Source organism: Dama dama, chromosome 15 (genome assembly GCF_033118175.1).
Source record: "Dama dama isolate Ldn47 chromosome 15, ASM3311817v1, whole genome shotgun sequence".
Taxonomy (NCBI): domain Eukaryota; kingdom Metazoa; phylum Chordata; class Mammalia; order Artiodactyla; family Cervidae; genus Dama; species Dama dama.
The window spans coordinates 72,551,752-72,558,516 of NC_083695.1; the positions used below are offsets into that span (position 1 = coordinate 72,551,752).

Genomic DNA, 6,765 nt, shown 5'->3' on the forward strand with positions numbered 1-6,765 from the left:
TTCTCCTAGGATGTCTCAAAGGAATTCAAACTAAAAATGTCCAAAACTGAATTCAATCCCCTCTTCTACCTAGAGTCAATCTGTTCTTCTTCTATTGTTCATTATGTTAGTAAAGCATGCAATCATCTAGGTCATTCTTCAATGAGAGTTTGAAGAGTAATTCTGTCACTTCACTCTCTATCAACCACCCACACACCTCATTCAATCTACCATGACTTTTTCATCTTACCTCCTCTAATATATCAGCTTCTCTCTGGCTTCTTCTACTATAGCATCCTCAGGCAGACTGCCATCGTTTCTCATCCAGAAAGCAAATTGTAAAAAAAAAACTTTCTAAGTGGTCCCCCAGAATTGTCTCATTCCATTTCCTTCCACCTTTTTGACCCACCATTCTTTGTCCATGTGTCAATCACAGTAATCTGTTTCAAAAAACCCACAACGTCTAATTATGTCATTTCATTTAAAGCATTCATTATTTTCCCAATGCTTTTAGAATAAAAAACAAAATCTTACCATGATTCACAAGATCTTGAATGATCAGTTTCTGCTTCCTATCCAGCCCCTTGTCCCAGTCTCCCTCCTGTTTTCTGTAGTTCACATGCCCTGGCATTCTTTTCATTTTTCAAATGTAGAAATATCTCCTACCTGACAACTTTGAATGCCTCCTCAACCCCATTTTCTTGCTGATTCTTCAGATCTCAGTTCATACATCTCCTCCTTAGAGAAGTTGGTGAGTGTTCACTGTACCCAGCAGGCTATATCAGGATTTCTTATCACACTCACAGACCCATGAATTTCTGATAATTAAAATTAATCACAGTTCATGATAATGCATCTGTTTGTGTATTTAATATGTAAATGTCTCACCCATTAGATAGTAAGGTCTATGAGAGCAAGAAGTACATTTGTTTAACTCATTATATCTGTAACATCTGTCAAATAAAATACCTTAGCATGTTTTTGGTTGAGTGAGTAAATGGAGGAAGGAAGGAAACAAAATGATTTTAGGACTGTAGTCTTGCCCAAGACTGCCACCTTAAATGTTAATTGCCTGCTTCTTTGAACCGTTTTTGTCATACATCTCTCATTTTCTCTGGTAGACTACTCCTGGCCAGGATTGCTTCATTTTGTGCCATGACCTTTGTGCTCTGTGGTTAGCCTCCCTCAACACCAGCATCTGGAGCTTCCTTTCCTGGAATGAACCCCACTTCTTACAGGCATGTTCTAGTCTCATACTAAGTACTAGTCCTTGGAGTCTGCACTTGCTAAAAATACCCTGGCTCTGGTGAGCAAAGTCTCAAGATTACATAATACCTCTCAAAGTTGGCTCCATGATATATATATAAAAGAAACAAAACCTATGTGCCAATGCTAAGATGAATTCCACCTATAACTGGATTGAATGGTAGCTGAAGAGTATAGGGGATTGTTGCTAAAGGAGACAAATTTCTGCAAGTAAACTACCAATATTAATACTAGGATATATGCATATGCATTGCTTGAAATCTGCAAGGTACCTACTTCCTGTTTCCAAACAAAGCTTGCCCTTGAGAAGTATAAGTTTGTTTGGTTTCTCCACTCATTTGAATTTCTGACAAAACAACCTATGATACAACCAATCAGACCAAGTTGCTTTGACACTCTGGGATGTCTGAAGCATACTGAGGGCAATCGATCGGACTGCACTACTGTCCATTCACCTTCAACTAATCCATTCTGCCTTGACCTACACTAGGGAGGATTACTCAGAAATTTGGTTTCTGCCACTTGTAAGAGTTGAGAGTTAAGTTGTATAGGCTCCTAATCATTATTGCACTTTGCACTTTTAATGGATATTTTCATCTTGGTATTCACTTTTCCTCCCTTCTGCACATCCTCTGAACTGACTTGTGTATAGACTAGCTTTGCACATTGATGAATTGGAAAAATGGTGCTCAGCAGTTTTGCATTGGGAAAATTATCTGTATTTTATTAAGGATGAAAATGGTTTTTAATGGTTATTTAAAGGCAAGAGTTCTTAGAATGTTTTCCATAGGGCCCTAGTGGACGTGGTTAGTTCCTTTCATAATTGACACATTAACCTGTCTCCAGGAAGCCCTCTTGTTTCTTATTGACTGAATTACACTAAACTCTGGATAATTATACCATTTGCAAAGAAAGACAAGTATTTTGCAGACATTTTTACAATTCATGGACTAGGAATTCAAGTGTTTTTTTTTTTTTTTTCTTCCCAATTTTGACAATAGAAAATGACCCCAAACATCTCACATTTAGCATACACCAAACAAAGATGACTGGTGATTTTTAAGAAATGTATACTCATCCATCCATTAATTAATCCATGTTCCATTCATCTCCTTATACAGGGAATGTGTATTGCACTTGTACCATGTCCTACTGTTGAGTTAGATACTAGGGATATATTGATAAATAGCATAAAAAATTAAAAAACAAAACAATATATAGTTCCTGGCCTGTGGCACTAATGCTTATAAAGAAATAGAAATAAAAAAATCACAGGCCAGATGTGCAATTGCTTCTATGACCACCACCATTAATGATAGCTATATTATTTCTATGTAAGCATATAGTATAGCTCTCTTGCCTATACACGTACAGGTAAAGAGAAAGATTTGCTTAACCTCTGACCTCTTACTATAGTCTACTAATTATGGAGGGATTAAAAATTTTGAAATAATGCCCATAGTTATAATGCTCATAAGATTTTGCTACAGTAGGTGTGTTTTGATAGTTGAAAGAACTTCCTTTCCTGTTATATTCCTGGGCTATATCTCCCCTGGTTCTTACAAAAAGTTCCATTACCACTTTAACACCTAGGACCCTCACAGGCTCGCCTTATATTTAGGAGGAATTTAACAACAACAACAAAAAAACCTTATAGTTAACATAATTTGCTCATATTCTGTGAGTATCTCTTGTGTGTTCCTGTCTTGCCTTTGCTCTGTTTTCTTCACCTAAAGGCCCACATTCCTTTAGACATCTATTTCTTCAATAAATTTAAAAGATTAAGAATCATATATAGTACATTCTCAGACCACAATAGGATAAAATTAGAAATCATTTCCAGGAAAAAAAAACTGGGAAATTCACAAATAAGAGGAAAATAAACACTTCTAATTAACCTATGGATTATAGAAGAAATCAAAACAGAAATTATAAAATACTTTGAGATAAATGAAAAGGAAGATTCAGCATAACAAAATTTGTGAGATATAGCTAAGAACTAAGAATTGATCAGTTCCTAGAGGGAAATTTATAGTTGGAAATACCTGTATTAGGAAAAAAGAAAGATCTCAAATAAGTAACCTAACCTCTACATTAAGACACTGGAGAAAAAAGTAAAACCAAAACTAAAGATGACAAAAGAAAAGAACTAAATATCAGAGTGGAAATTAATAGAGAATAGGAAGAAAAAGAGTATAGAGAAAATAAATGAAACCAAAAACTGATTCTTTGAACAGATCAACTAAATTGAGAAAAATTTAGTTAGATATACCAAAAAAAAGAAGACTCAACTAGAATCAGAAATAAAAGAAAGAACATTAGTATTTCATACTAATACCAATCTTGTAGAAATAAAAGGGCTATAAAGTGAGTACAATGGACAATTGAAAGCAACAAACTATATAACTCAGATAAAATGAACACATTCTACAAGGACATGGCTAAAACTGACTCATGAAGAGCTTGGCTAAATGGATCCTATAATAAGTAAATTGAATTTAAAAAAAAAAACACAAATATTATCTAGACCTAGATGTCTTGATTGTTAGATTTTATCAAATATTCAAGGAAGAATTAATCTCAATTCTTCACAAACTCTTCTCAAAAATAGTAGGGGAGGAAACACTTCTCAAATTATAAGACCAGTGTTACCCTGATACTGAGGCCAGAGAAAGATAACACAAGAAGTTACAGAATTAAACCCTACCTGACAAAATAATTGGGAATATATAATGATGCTTCCATTGGGAAGTGAATACCCTAGGACATTCAGCTCTATAGGTAGGAAAAACAGAAGGGCCATGTTTAACAAGATCACAAGAACAATAAAAATCTTCCCAAAGAAAGTCAATTTATTTTGAGGCCTCTTTTCCTGAAAGAAAAATATTGTCTCCAGTTCAAAATAGGTTTTCATAATTCAAGGAGCTCTAGAGTCTCCTTGTTACATTTCATCATTTGAGATTTGATTAAATCTAAATACTTTCACACTTATATATTCTAATCCTCTAGCCACTGAATAATCTACCTGTATCTTGCTTTCTGTTACAACAGAGAAAGTGCCACTCCATCTACACTCTAATATAGCAGCCCTGTATACATACACAATTATTATTTGACCTCTCAGTGGTGTGTATATGTGTGATACCCTATGAATTATATACGGTATATACATAAGTAAAAAGCCTGTTCCTCTTTGAAAATTCTTTTGTTGGCTGCAACACTACACTTAATGAGAAAGACATGAGATTTTTTCTAACCCTTAGTCACTCTTTCTAATGCCAGCATGCCAAGGGCTTTGGTGCCAATATAAATCCACTAAAAATGCTGCTGAGGCTACAGTGCCAGTACTGTTAGCACTGTTCTGAGATCAATGATCCATGGACATTTAGAGAGAGATTCTTTTAGCATTTTCTTTTTCCTGCTTTCCTTTCTCTTTACCCTAGGCAAATGTCCCCAGTGGCTAGACAACAGACTATTTACATGAAAAATAGTATGCTAAACTCAGCATCACCTGCGATGATAAACACAGTGTAGTAGCTACAGATCACTTGCCCTAGGAGGAGTTCCTTCCAGAAATTTGCTCCTGTAAACAGAGTTCTGGTGATGTGACATATACATGCCCAGCTATAACCAAATCCCTCGACCTCCCCTGATTAATCTCAAGAAGGACTCTTGTTAATGACATTAAGTCATTTAATTGAAAGGGAGTAGAGCATACTTCATAAACTTTTGTTTGTTTCTCTAATTAAGATACCATTTTAATTAATTGAGTCACTTTAAAGTTCAGGTATCATTTGCCAGTTTGCCAGGGAGTCAAAACCACATATACCAAAGGACTAATAGATACATAGGAAGCTCACTGAAGTTGAACAAAGACTTGCTCTAAAACCATTCCTACCCATTTACCTTAGATATGTGCCACTGCTTATTTGGCAGTGCTACAGAATGGCAATAAGGATATCTCTTTGTGGGATTAATCTTCTTCTCCATCAGAACCAAGTTCTCCACTATAGATGTCTCTTGTTCAGACAGCAAACTCCACCCATACTCATTTAGCTGAGATGTTTCCAAATTTCACTTTTGTTCATTAGTGTCCCCCCATCTGCATTCTTATCAAATTCTGAACCTGTCTGATGGGCATCTGGCATTTCTTGATCTTTCCCATCTTAGCTAGTATACTGAAATAGATTGACCAGCTGTCTGCTTTTTTTTTTTTCCTCAATTAACATTCATTTATATAATTGAATTCAATATCTCTGATCCTTAATAATAGATAAAATCCTCCCACCATACTAGGACCACCTAGTGCTGTCTTTCTCTGTTCCATTAAGGCAGGACATCTTTTCTCCTTATATGGTCTTGGCTCCAAACAATGGACAAAAGAGATTTGATGACCACCTGACTTGGTGCAGAAAAATCAACACAGAAGTTCTGAATTCTGTTTTACATAATTGCTTATGAGCAAAATACAGTGTATGTTTTTCCCTTTAAAGAAGGCAGCTAAATTCTTATAAGTGTGATTATTAAGTCTGAATATGTGAAGATGAAGTCAATAGTTGGAAATTCCTGTATGATGGTATATAAAATAGATGAAGCATCAAATAAGGCATGATATATAGCAACTGTAATCAAATGTATTTACTGTTGATAATTTTAATTAAGGAAGTTGTTAATGGAGTTGTGTATACTCAGGAAAGATTTCATGGCTTTATTTTTAGAAGCACAGACTCTCAAATTTACAAGTCATATGAATTAAATGAATCCAATGATCTACATGTAATTGAAAGCTGTCCTTCCTCTTTGCGACCCCATGGACTATATAGTCTCTGGAATTCTCCAGGCCAGAATACTGAAGTGGGTAGCCTTTCCCTTCTCCAGGGAATCTACCCAACCCAGGGATTGATCCCAGGTCTCTCACATTGCAGTCAAATTCTTTACCAGATTCTTTACCACAAAGGAAGCCCAAAAATATTGGAGTGGGTGGCCTATCCCTTCTCCAGCAGATCTTCCCAGCCCAGGAATCAAACCCATGTCTCTTGCATTGCAGGCTGATTCTTTACCAACTGAGCTATCAGGGAAGCCCTGAAATTTTATTTGTCTACCCTAGGTCTTCGTTGCAGCATGTGGGACCTAGTTCCCTGATCAGGGATCAAACCCCAGGCCCCCTGCATTGGGAGTTCAGAGACTTAGCCAGTGGACCACCAGGGAAGTCCAAGATGGAGGTACTGGGGATTGAACTCAGGGCCTCATACATGCTAAGCCTGTGCTCTACCACTGAGCTATACCGCCAGCTATATAAAATAGATGAAACATTAAATAAGTTATGATATATAGCAACTGTAATCAAAAGTATTTACTGTTGATAATTTTAATTAAGGAAGTTGTTAATGGAGTTGTGTATATTCAGGAAAGATTTCAAGGCTTTATTTTTAGAAGCACAGACTCTCAAATTTACAAGTCATATGAATTAAATGAATCCAATGATCTACATGTAATTGAAAGCCGTCCTTCCAGTGCCAG

General features: G+C 35.9%; 1 non-coding gene across 1 annotated transcript; it reads right to left on the bottom strand.

Annotated features, from left to right (window-relative positions):
* Positions 1-6,462: 6,462 nt before the first annotated feature.
* TRNAA-AGC (transfer RNA alanine (anticodon AGC)) lies at positions 6,463-6,534 on the bottom strand. Its single transcript has one exon. It is a non-coding gene; the product is annotated as a tRNA-Ala (tRNA).
* Positions 6,535-6,765: the final 231 nt, after the last annotated feature.